The following is a 12,271-nucleotide window of genomic DNA, read 5'->3' as shown; positions in this document are numbered from 1 at the left end:
GTCCATCCCATCTCCTCTCCTTCCCCCCAGTCCATCTCCATCTCCTCCCCTTCCCACTGCCTCTCCTCTCCTCCCCACTCCCTCTCCTCCCCAGTCCGTCTCCTCTCCTCCCCAATCCCTCTCCCCTCCTTCCCACTCACTCTCCCCTACCTCATCACTCCATCTTCTCTCCTCCAAACTCCCTCTCCCCTACCTCCTCACTCCATCTCCTCCCCTCCACACTCCCTCTTCCCTACCTCCTCACTCCATCTCCTTTCCTCCCCAGTCTGTCCATCTGTCTCCTCTCCTCCACACTCCCTCTCCCCTACCTTCTCACTCCATCTCCTCTCCACCCCAGTCATCTCCTCCCCACTCACTCTCCTCTCCCATCCTCTACCAACTTCTTCTCACCTCCCATTTCCTTCCTTATCCTCCCCTTCTCTTCAGTGCGATGACGGAGTGTTTAGGGTTGTCTGTCTGTCATAAATTACATGTAAACCTCATTAGCCAGCCTCCCTCTATGTGTGTTTCGAGGGGAAGTGCATGGGTGCGTGTGTGTCTGTGTGTGTGTGTGAGTGCAACCATGTGTTTCTGTACATTGAGTCCTCAGTGGTGTCGTGGCATGATGCGATGACGATTATTTTATCAAATCAATTAACTATTTTTAATTATTATGATGCTTAAATTAATAATGCAACAATTAACTCATTAGCAATCTTGGGGCACCACGGAAAAAGTTTGTTTAACCTCTAGCGACGAGCAATCCCGTATCCAGGAGCGTAATCATAGCCTCAAGCGCATTACCATAACACTTTTCCTATTCATGAAAATCGCAAATGAAATTAAATAAATATATTCAAACACAAGCTTAGCCTTTTGTTAACAACACTGTCATCTCAGATTTTCAAAATATGTGTTACAGCCAACACAAGACAAGCATTTGTGTAAGTTTATCATGGCATAATGCTATGCTAGCTCTGCTGGCAGCAGGCAACATGTTCATGAAAATAAGAAAAGCAACCAAATTAAATAATTTACCTTTGAAGAACTTTGGATGCTTTCACTCAGGAGACTCTCAGTTAGATAGCAAATGTTCCTTTTTCCCCAAATATTATTTTTGTAGGCGAAATAGCTCCCGTTTGTTCATCATGCTTGGCTGAGAAATCGACCGGAAAATGCTACCATTACAACGCCAAACTTTTTTCAAAATTAACTCCATAATGTCGACAGAAACACGGCAAAAGTTGTTTAAGATCAATCCTCAAGGTGTTTTTAACATATGTATTCGATAATATATCCGTCGAGGCAGTTGGTTTCTCATAAGAAACGATTGGAAAAATGGCTACCTCAGTATTTTACGCAAGGTTTTCTCCGGGAGACACCATGCGACCACTCTCCCTATATGGTCTCTTACAGCCATTCCCCAATGGAAATGCATAAAAAGACGTCACAATGCTGTAGACACCTTGGGGAAAACGTGGAAAACATAAGCTGACTCCTAGCTCCTTCACAGCCATATAAGGAGTCATTGGCATGAGGCGGTTTCAAAACATGCGGCACTTCCTGATTGGATTTTTATCTGGGTTTCGCCTGTAACATCAGTTCTGTGGCACTCACAGACAATATCTTTGCAGTTTTGGAAACGTCAGAGTGTTTGCTTTCCAAAGCTGTCAATTATATGCATAGTCGAGCATCTTTTCGTGACAAAATATCTTGTTTAAAACGGGAACGTTTTTCATCCAAAAATTAATAGAGCGCCCCCTATATCCAACTAGTTAATGAGTTACCATTTCCCGAACTCAAGAATATCAGAATATGTCGTTATCATATTAGTCAACTATTAATTATTATTACCTCATATCAGTCTCATTCTGAATGTCTCATAATCCATTAAATCTGCACGATCCCTAGTCTACATGATGACTCAGCGATACACAAATTGGCTTAATTATTTATTTACTAACTAACTAAATAATCACACGGAATTACATAAACACACACACGGGATAGATGATACATTGATTATTAACATAATGGTTGGGTTAAATGTGGAAGACACATTTCTGTTAATGATGTTCAGTTGTACAACTGACTAGGTATCCCCCTTTCCCTTTCCTAATGTAATGAAAAGTCTCTAGTGGACTAACCCGATATGACAGCTTGTTACACAGTGAAAGGGGTGGGGAAAGAACTATCATACATCCAGTTGAATAACACGCTCATCATAAATATGGATATTTAGCACCCTAACAACCGCTCATTCGGATTTAAAAATGCAACACATATTTACACTTGTATGTCTTTGTTGTCTCTCTGTTGAAATCGCCCGGTCCGTCTATGGGGAGAAATTCGACAGAAATTCTCTGGTTGTTTAAGTCTCTGGTTGTCTGTTTGACTGGATCCTTCAGACGTTCCAATGGTCATTTGATGGGATCTCCCTCCTGTCTTTGGTCAAAGTTCTAGACTACTTTACATTACAGCTGTAGACTGTGAATGTCTTCACCTTCACGCTGTTGAACCATTTCCACATGTAGCCACTGCTCCACATTTTCTGGTCTAGTGGTTGATTATTCAGGGTACAGCTAAGACCACTTTCCACACCAGTCACAACCCAACATATTTTGGTCTGCGTGACAGTATGTGCTCACATGGGCATGGTTACTGACTGGGTAAAACTTTACATGACAAACAATGATCTAATTTTGAAGGCTAAAATCACATTTTATCTTCTCACAAATAGTTTCATATTTAATCATATAAGTTTTAGAACATTTAAATGTAACTCTGACCAATACATTTTGAAAGCTCTTAAAGTTAAAATGTTTCTATTATAACGTCTTTAATGATATCACCAAACAATAAATAATGATTCAATGTCCAACCTTTTGTTGTTAAAGTTTGGGGCAGAGGCTATCTCTACACACAAAGGATTTTTAGCTTCTCCATATTGCAGTGCAGAGAGAGAGGAAGTTTTTGACCAGTCGTTAAAGTCCTAGAACCGGCCCCACTCCACCACCCAACCCCCCTCTTCCTTCTCTGGTGGGAGAGAGAGGGGGGGCTCTCTTTGATCCTCACCTAGGAGGGAAAGTCATGACAGTGGTTATGTGCTTAATGCTTTAACGTGAGCTAATGTACAGCCTGCATATAATTAGGGCCATGTTTTTAATCAATGTGTTCCTCATCTGTGGTAAATTGTAATGACTATTTACAGGTTTTTACAATCACTTTGGCACTAATTTCGGAACCTCGATGTCATTTTTCAAAACTCTAGACACAACCAATGATCAAAATGCAAATTTTTCAAAACTCTAACACTTTTTCCAATTGCTTCGACTAGACTACTGCTTCGATACTGGGGCGGCAGTGTAGCCTAGTGGTTAGAGCATTGGACTAGTAACCGAAAGGTAACCGAAAGGTTGCAAGTTCAAATCCCTGAGCTGACAAGGTACAAAATCTGTCATTCTGCCCCTGAACAGGCAATTAACCCACTGTTCCTAGGCCGTCGTTGAAAATAAGAATTTGTTCTTAACTGACTTGCCTAGTAAAATAAAGGTAAAATAAAAAAAATAAAAAATAATAAAAAATACGCGTAAAGCTAAGATCATTTGTTCATTGAACAAAAATCACCTGTTCAAAATGACACAACTTAACATCAAAGTATTACCATTTCAAAATGCAATTCACACATTGCATCTGAGATGACTGTTGTCATGACATTGGCCTCTTTGGGTATAGCAAGCCCCATCCCTGCCTCCCCCTTGTCTCCTTCAACTAGGCTGCTGTGGTCAGAGAGAGGTCGTAAATTCCTGAGAAGACTCTGCCACATGGCCACATAGTATAAGAGGCAGAGTAGATTTTCATGGAGCACAAAATCATTTCTTCCACCTCACAGAACTTGAGGTACGAACAAACTTCATGTTCCGGAGAAAGTATAAAAGATCGGTGAAGAATCCAGCTACGAACTGCTCCGTTTGTCACAACTTGGGGAAGCTCCTGGGAGACGTTGTGGCCACATAACCATAACGCTATTTATATAATAGCCTCCGATATGAGGTTTACATGTAATTGTTGTATAAGATGAATCAGTGAGTATTATACTGTTTGTATAATTGTGTAATATGATTTTGGACTGTTTAATGGAGGAAAACTCAAAAAGGGGATTGGAGTTAACTGAATCAGAGGACCGACCCTGAGCCCAGTTAGGGTCAGGCGTCCTGGGACAGCCCTTTCATGCCTTCCGAATTAAACCACACTCAGGTTTTCGATCAGCAGACCGAGCTTACCTCAATTACGAGATGGCTAAAGGTTGCAGACCATGTTTTTCTCCATTAGGAGGAGACAAAGGTTGTAGACCATTGCTGAATCTTTTAACCATACCACGTGGTTAAACTCTTAGACTATCGATACCAACAGAATAAGAACAAGTCTTTGATATTAATTACTAGTCTGCAACTAGGAATTTGGTATTATTGAATGCGAAGAGTGACAACCGCCGAAACATCAATTCTATAACGAAACAAATGAATGTCACTCTGAACAATCCACTCTAACCACAACCGAGAGAGAGAGGAGAGAGACGGACAATTCTACAAAAGAAACAAACTTTTCACCAGCGATCAAGACGACACACTGAGCGTAAATATATATATATTGATTGCAATTGTTCCCGAATGAGTGAGCGTTCATGTGCAAAGGATTAGCATTTCAATTGTTATAATTATCACTCTGTAGTGACTTCTTAGTCGACCCCCACTTCCCTTTTGTCTTACAAGCCGCCATGCCGGTTTAGCCCACTAGGGCACATTCCCCTATCATTTCTTGTAACCACATTTACCTTGTTTGTTTGTTTGTTTATGCATTTCTGTGAATTACTCAATTAGTAATATATAAATGATTTAAGACAATTGATGTATGGATGACTCATAGTGAAGACTGGGTTTGTGCAGATAACCAACCATTTACAACGTTTGGAATGAGACTAACGTGAGGTAAAGTAAATAATTCATTAATTCGAAGACTAATTGATCAGATAAAATATCTGAAAAGTTATTTTAGGAAATGATAACTTTGTAATCTGAATATTTTTCCTTGGTGCCCCGACTTCCTAGTAATTACAGTTACATGATTAATTAGTCTAATCGGGTAATACTAATTACAGAGAATCTTTGATAAAAACTATCAGTCTTCAGTTAATGATAGTAAAGACACGACACTGTCTATTAATTTCATTACAATGACCTAACAATCAATTGATACAACTGCTCAAAATGATAAGTAACTGTTGCGTTACTCTTAATGCATAGTTTTATTGAAACTGACAAACAATATTCCATGTTTAGATCATGAAAGTTTCAGGATAACGAGATCCATTGACACCAATTACCGTGGAACATGAACCAATTGGACTACATTATCTATGGCTGTAATACTTCATCATCATTCTTTATCAGACACTGTTTCTATGGTCCAATGTACCACTTTTCCAGACCATTTTTTCAGATTTGAAATTACTGTACACTCACCGGCCACTTTATTAGACTACTGATATTACCTGGTGTTGGTCAGCATGAGATGCAGGGCACAGTGCTCAGTTTGACTAGACTGCTGATATTACCTGGTATTGGTCAGCGTGAGAAGCAGGGCACAGTGCTCAGTTTGACTAGACTACTGATATTACCTGGTATTGGTCAGCGTGAGAAGCAGGGCACAGTGCTCAGTTTGACTAGACTACTGATATTACCTGGTGTTGTTCAGCGTGAGAAGCAGGGCACAGTGCTCAGTTTGACTAGACTACTGATATTACCTGGTGTTGTTCAGCGTGAGAAGCAGGGCACAGTGCTCAGTTTGACTAGACTACTGATATTACCTGGTGTTGGTCAGCGTGAGAAGCAGGGCACAGTGCTCAGTTTGACTAGACTACTGATATTACCTGGTGTTGGTCAGCGTGAGAAGCAGGGCACAGTGCTCAGTTTGACTAGACTACTGATATTACCTGGTGTTGGTGAGCGTGAGAAGCAGGGCACAGTGCTCAGTTTGACTAGACTACTGATATTACCTGGTGTTGTTCAGCGTGAGAAGCAGGGCACAGTGCTCAGTTTGACTAGACTACTGATATTACCTGGTGTTGGTCAGCGTGAGAAGCAGGGCACAGTGCTCAGTTTGACTAGACTACTGATATTACCTGGTGTTGGTCAGCGTGAGAAGCAGGGCACAGTGCTCAGTTTGACTAGACTACTGATATTACCTGGTGTTGGTCAGCGTGAGAAGCAGGGCACAGTGCTCAGTTTGACTAGACTACTGATATTACCTGGTGTTGATCAGCGTGAGAAGCAGGGCACAGTGCTCAGTTTGACTAGACTACTGATATTACCTGGTGTTGGTCAGCGTGAGAAGCAGGGCACAGTGCTCAGTTTGACTAGACTACTGATATTACCTGGTGTTGATCAGCGTGAGAAGCAGGGCACAGTGCTCAGTTTGACTAGACTACTGATATTACCTGGTGTTGGTCAGCGTGAGAAGCAGGGCACAGTGCTCAGTTTGACTAGACTACTGATATTACCTGGTGTTGGTCAGCGTGAGAAGCAGGGCACAGTGCTCAGTTTGACTAGACTACTGATATTACCTGGTGTTGGTGAGCGTGAGAAGCAGGGCACAGTGCTCAGTTTGACTAGACTACTGATATTACCTGGTGTTGGTGAGCGTGAGAAGCAGGGCACAGTGCTCAGTTTGACTAGACTACTGATAATACCTGGTGTTGGTCAGAATGCAACATGACTTGAAGATCAGTGACTTTCAACACAGTTACATGCTTCGTTCCACACTGAAGGAGAGGACCCATCAGTTGTCACAAAAAATGAGAGGTATTTTCAGGAGGTAGAAAGAACTTTACATGAGCAAAAATAAATGTGAATTAGCAATTTGTCACGCTTGAATGGACCGGTGCATGCTACATTTGGATCGGTTTGGGGTCCGCAGAATAATGCAGTCATATCTTAAACATTTCAATTGGGGACTGACTCGTATTGGTTAATCTTTACAATCCCTACTATTTAGCAAGCTGTTATGTCTATCTGTATGCATGGGATGAGACTACAGGAATGATTCGAATGAATATTCATCTTTATAGAGTCCTGCTGTTACAATGTCTTACCCTAGTTGGTGTCTTATCTGCCCCGGACAAGGTCACTACATGGGACACACACACACACACACACACACACACACACACACACACACACACCCACACACTAAAGTCATGTCTTCTCTGCTCTACTCCAGATCGTTGAACAGGGGAAGAATGCTAAGAGTTACCACTACATCCTGGCCAACCTGGTAAGATCTCTCTACTGTATCTATGTATCTCCATCTCTCTCTCCCTCTGTCTCTCCCTCTCTCTCTCTCCCTCTCTATTTATATATTATCTCAACACAATTCAATTCAAGGGCTTTATTGGCATGGGAAACATATGTTAACATTGCCAAAGCAAGTGAAATAGATAATAAACAAAAGTTAAATAAACAATAAAACATGTTTTACAACAAACATTGCACTCACAGAAGTTCCAAAATAATGAAGACATTTCAAATGTCATATTATTTCTATATACAGTGTTGCAATGATGTGCAAATAGTTAAAGTACAAAATGGAAAATAAATAAACATAAATATGGGTTGTATTTACAATGGTGTTTGTTTTTCACTGGTTGCCCTTTTCTTGTAGCAACAGGTCTCAAATCTTGCTGCTGTGGGAAAATATGTCTCTAATATGGTCATACATTTGGCAGGAGGTTAGGAAGTGCAGCTCAGTTTCCACCTCATTTTGTGGGCAGTGTGCATATAGCCTGTCTTCTCTTGAGAGGCAGGTCTGCCTACAGCAGCCTTTCTCAATAGCAAGGCTATGCTCACTAAGTCTGTACATAGTCAAAGCTTTCCTTATTTTGGGTCAGTCACAGTGGTCAGGTATTCTGCCACTGTGTACTCTCTGTTTAGGGCCAAATAGCATTCTAGTTGGCTCTGTTTTTTGTTAATTCTTTCCAATGTGTCAAGTAATTATATTTTTCTTTTCTCATTATTTGGTTGGGTCTATTTGTGTTGCTGTCCTGGGGCTCTGTGGGGTCTGTTTGTGTTTGTGAACAGAGCCCCAGGACCAGCTTGCTTAGGGGACTCTTCCTCAGGTTCATCTCTCTGTAGGTGATGGCTTTGTTATGGAAGGTTTGGGAATCGCTTCCTTTTAGGTGGTTGTAGAATTTAACAGCTCTTTTCAGGTTTTTGATAATTAGCGTGTTTCAGCCTAATTCTGCTCTGCATGCATTATTTGGAGTGTTACATTGTACACAGAGGATATTTTTACAGAATTCTGCATGAATTCCTGGTTAATGAGCGGACCCCAAACCTCACAACCATAAAGGGTAATGTGTTCTATAACTGTTTCAAGTATTTTTAGCCAGATCCTAATTGGTATGTCAAATGTTCTATTCTTTCTGATGGCATTGAAGGCCCTTCTTGCCTTGTCTCAGATCGTTCACAGCTCTGTGGAAGTTACCTGTGGCCGAGGTATGTCTAGTTATTTGTGTGCGACACTCTCTGTCTTTCTCTGTCTCTCTCTCTCTGTCTCTGTCTCTATTTCTAGCTCTGCTTTATCTCTCTGTGGATTCTACAGATGTTGTCCTGTGTAATATGTGTGATACATCCCAATGTGTTGATAGTACAATAAGACATGGTATCCACTCTGCCCCAAGTGGGTGGAAACGTGATGAATAAATCCATTTGTACCAAGACAAGTATGACTCTTCATATTCTGAAGGTTCTGTGAGGCCTTTCTCTGACATGTCATTAACATTCTATCCAAAGGAAAATATGTCGGAACCCAACACATTGATAATAAGAGCTCTGTTGACTGAGCCATGCCACTTCTCACAGTAACTTTTTGAAGATTTAACAAAAGGATAAATTAGCTGAATTCAATTTAAAAGGCTTTGAAAATTAAAAGCTCAGTGGTCCGTTGACATTTCACAGAGATATACTTGTTTTTTGAGGAATTTTGCATTAACATGAAAAGTGTATCCTAAAATATGAAAATATTACAAGTCATGTCTCAAAATTGATGTCTATCTTACCCTCTACACACCCTCTGAATACACGTCTCTGTAGTCTACCGAGTCAGACCATTCATACTGCTGCTGGAAGAGCTGTCTGCGAAGAGGATTGCAATCCCCTGCCTTGATTGACTGACTGTGACTGTCTTGAAATGCTGCACAACACACACACGCACACACACACACACACACACACACACACACACACACACACACACACACACACACACACACACACACACACACACACACACACACACACACACACACACACTCTCTCAGCCGCCAGCCACTGAGAGACAGACAGACAGTAGAGGGTCAGTGAGTAAATGTGAGCAGGGTAATGTGCATTAGCTGTATTTGTCTGCTATGGTCGTCCCAGGGCACCGCTCATACAACCTCCCCATGGACACTAAATACAGCAGAACATTGGTATCAACAGAAAGCATGGGTTGTGTCCCAAATGGCACCATATTTCTTTTATACTGCACTACATTTCCCTTTATAGCGCATTATATAGGGAATAGGGTGCCATTTGGCACACTGAAATGGTAAAACACCAATAATATGCTGGCTCACTGTGATTCGCTCAGTATCCCTCTCATCTGGTCAGTTTGTTAGGATGAAGTGGAAGTGATGAAGCTATAAAGTCTTGTGTTCAAACTACCTGCGTTCTCCATAATGGTTCTATTAAAATGACTTTTCTGTGTCCTACCTTAGTGCAGCTGTCGTATTTACGTGTGTGTGTGTGTGTGTGTGTGTGTGTGTGTGTGTGTGTGTGTGTGTGTGTGTGTGCGTGTGTGTGTGTGTGTGTGTGTGTGTGTGTGTGTGTGTGTGCCTGCTTGTTTGCATCTATGGGATGCAAACAAGCACCTTTTACGCTAAACCTACTCTCTGTTCATCATATATGCATAGTCACTTTAACCATATCTACATGTACATACTACCTCAATCAGCCTGACTAACCGGTGTCTTGCTACTTTTATAGCCTCGCTACTGTATATAGTCTGTCTTTTTACAGTTTTATTTCTTTACTTACCTATTGTTCACCTAACACCTTTTTTTGCACTATTGGTTAGAGCCTGTAAGTAAACATTTCACTGTAAGGTCTACTACACCTGTTGTATTTGGCGCACATGACAAATAAACGTGATTTGATTTGAGTGTGTGTGCCTGTCTCTGTGTGTGTATGTCTCCATCTCTTAGTCTTTCTGTGTGTGTATGTCTCCACCTCTTAGTCTTTCTGTGTGTGTCTAGGAAGTCTATATCAAATGGTTCCACTCCATGTCTGTGAGGAGTGGTTTCTATAGTAACCAGCTCAGTTCAGTGCACTTCATTAGCTAACACATGGAGCAGAAAAATACACACTTCTCTTCTTCTCTTCTCTCTCCTTCACTCTCTCCTCTCAACATTCAACTGAGACATATGGACACCTGGTTGTACTGGTACTTCAGGGAGAAGGAGGAGAGGAGAGGAGAGGGAGATGAGTGGGGGGTAGGGAGTAGAGGGAGCAGGCCCATTAGGCATAAGAAGGAGAGGAGTGGGGGGTAGGGAGTAGAGGGAGCAGGCCCATTAGGCATAAGAAGGAGAGGAGTGGGGGGTAGGGAGTAGAGGGAGAAGGCCCATTAGGTATAAGAAGGAGAGGAGTGGGGGGTAGGGAGTAGAGGGAGCAGGCCCATTAGGCATAAGAAGGAGAGGAGTGGGGGTAGGGAGTAGAGGGAGCAGGCCCATTAGGCATAAGAAGGAGAGGAGTGGGGGTAGGGAGTAGAGGGAGCAGGCCCATTAGGCATAAAAAGGAGAGGAGTGGGGGGAGCAGGCCCATTAGGCATAAGAAGGAGAGGAGTGGGGAGTAGAGGGAGCAGGCCCATTAGGCATAAGAAGGAGAGGAGTGGGGGTAGGGAGTAGAGGGAGCAGGCCCATTAGGCATAAGAAGGAGAGGAGTGGGGGGTGGGGAGTAGAGGGAGCAGGCCCATTAGGTATAAGAAGGAGAGGAGTGGGGGGTAGGGAGTAGAGGGAGCAGGCCCATTAGGCATAAGAAGGAGAGGAGTGGGGGTAGGGAGTAGAGGGAGCAGGCCCATTAGGCATAAGAAGGAGAGGAGTGGGGGTGGGGAGTAGAGGGAGCAGGCCCATTAGGCATAAGAAGGAGAGGAGTGGGGGGTAGGGAGTAGAGGGAGCAGGCCCATTAGGTATAAGAAGGAGAGGAGTGGGGGGTAGTGAGTAGAGGGAGCAGGCCCATTAGGTATAAGAAGGAGAGGAGTGGGGGGTAGGGAGTAGAGGGAGCAGGCCCATTAGGTATAAGAAGGAGAGGAGTGGGGGTAGGGAGTAGAGGGAGCAGGCCCATTAGGCATAAGAAGGAGAGGATTGGGGGTAGGGAGTAGAGGGAGCAGGCCCATTAGGCATAAGAAGGAGAGGAGTGGGGGGTAGGGAGTAGAGGGAGCAGGCCCATTAGGTATAAGAAGGAGAGGAGTGGGGGGTAGGGAGTAGAGGGAGCAGGCCCATTAGGCATAAGAAGGAGAGGAGTGGGGGGTAGGGAGTAGAGGGAGCAGGCCCATTAGGTATAAGAAGGAGAGGAGTGGGGGGTAGGGAGTAGAGGGAGCAGGCCCATTAGGCATAAGAAGGAGAGGAGTGGGGGGTAGGGAGTAGAGGGAGCAGGCCCATTAGGCATAAGAAGGAGAGGAGTGGGGGGTAGGGAGTAGAGGGAGCAGGCCCATTAGGCATAAGAAGGAGAGGAGTGGGGGGTAGGGAGTAGAGGGAGCAGGCCCATTCGGCATAAGAAGGAGAGGAGTGGGGGGTAGGGAGTAGAGGGAGCAGGCCCATTAGGCATAAGAAGGAGAGGAGTGGGGAGTAGAGGGAGCAGGCCCATTAGGTATAAGAAGGAGAGGAGTGGGGAGTAGAGGGAGCAGGCCCATTAGGTATAAGAAGGAGAGAAGTGGGGAGTAGAGGGAGCAGGCCCATTAGGTATAAGAAGGAGAGGAGTGGGGAGTAGGGAGTAGAGGGAGCAGGCCCATTAGGTATAAGAAGGAGAGGAGTGGGGGTAGGGAGTAGAGGGAGCAGGCCCATTAGGCATAAGAAGGAGAGGAGTGGGGGGTAGGGAGTAGAGGGAGCAGGCCCATTAGGAATAAGAAGGAGAGGAGTGGGGAGTAGAGGGAGCAGGCCCATTAGGTATAAGAAGGAGAGGAGTGGGGGGTAGGGAGTAGA

At 43.5% G+C, this 12,271-nt stretch overlaps 1 pseudogene; it reads left to right on the top strand.

The window, feature by feature from the left end:
- The window catches only part of LOC135545571 (glutamate receptor 1-like), a 159,046-nt pseudogene that overhangs the window by 85,841 nt on the left and 60,934 nt on the right, over window positions 1-12,271 (top strand).

This window comes from Oncorhynchus masou, chromosome 9 (assembly GCF_036934945.1).
Source record: "Oncorhynchus masou masou isolate Uvic2021 chromosome 9, UVic_Omas_1.1, whole genome shotgun sequence".
NCBI classification, from domain to species: Eukaryota; Metazoa; Chordata; class Actinopteri; order Salmoniformes; family Salmonidae; genus Oncorhynchus; species Oncorhynchus masou.
This window is presented reverse-complemented; position numbering and strand designations above follow the sequence as displayed.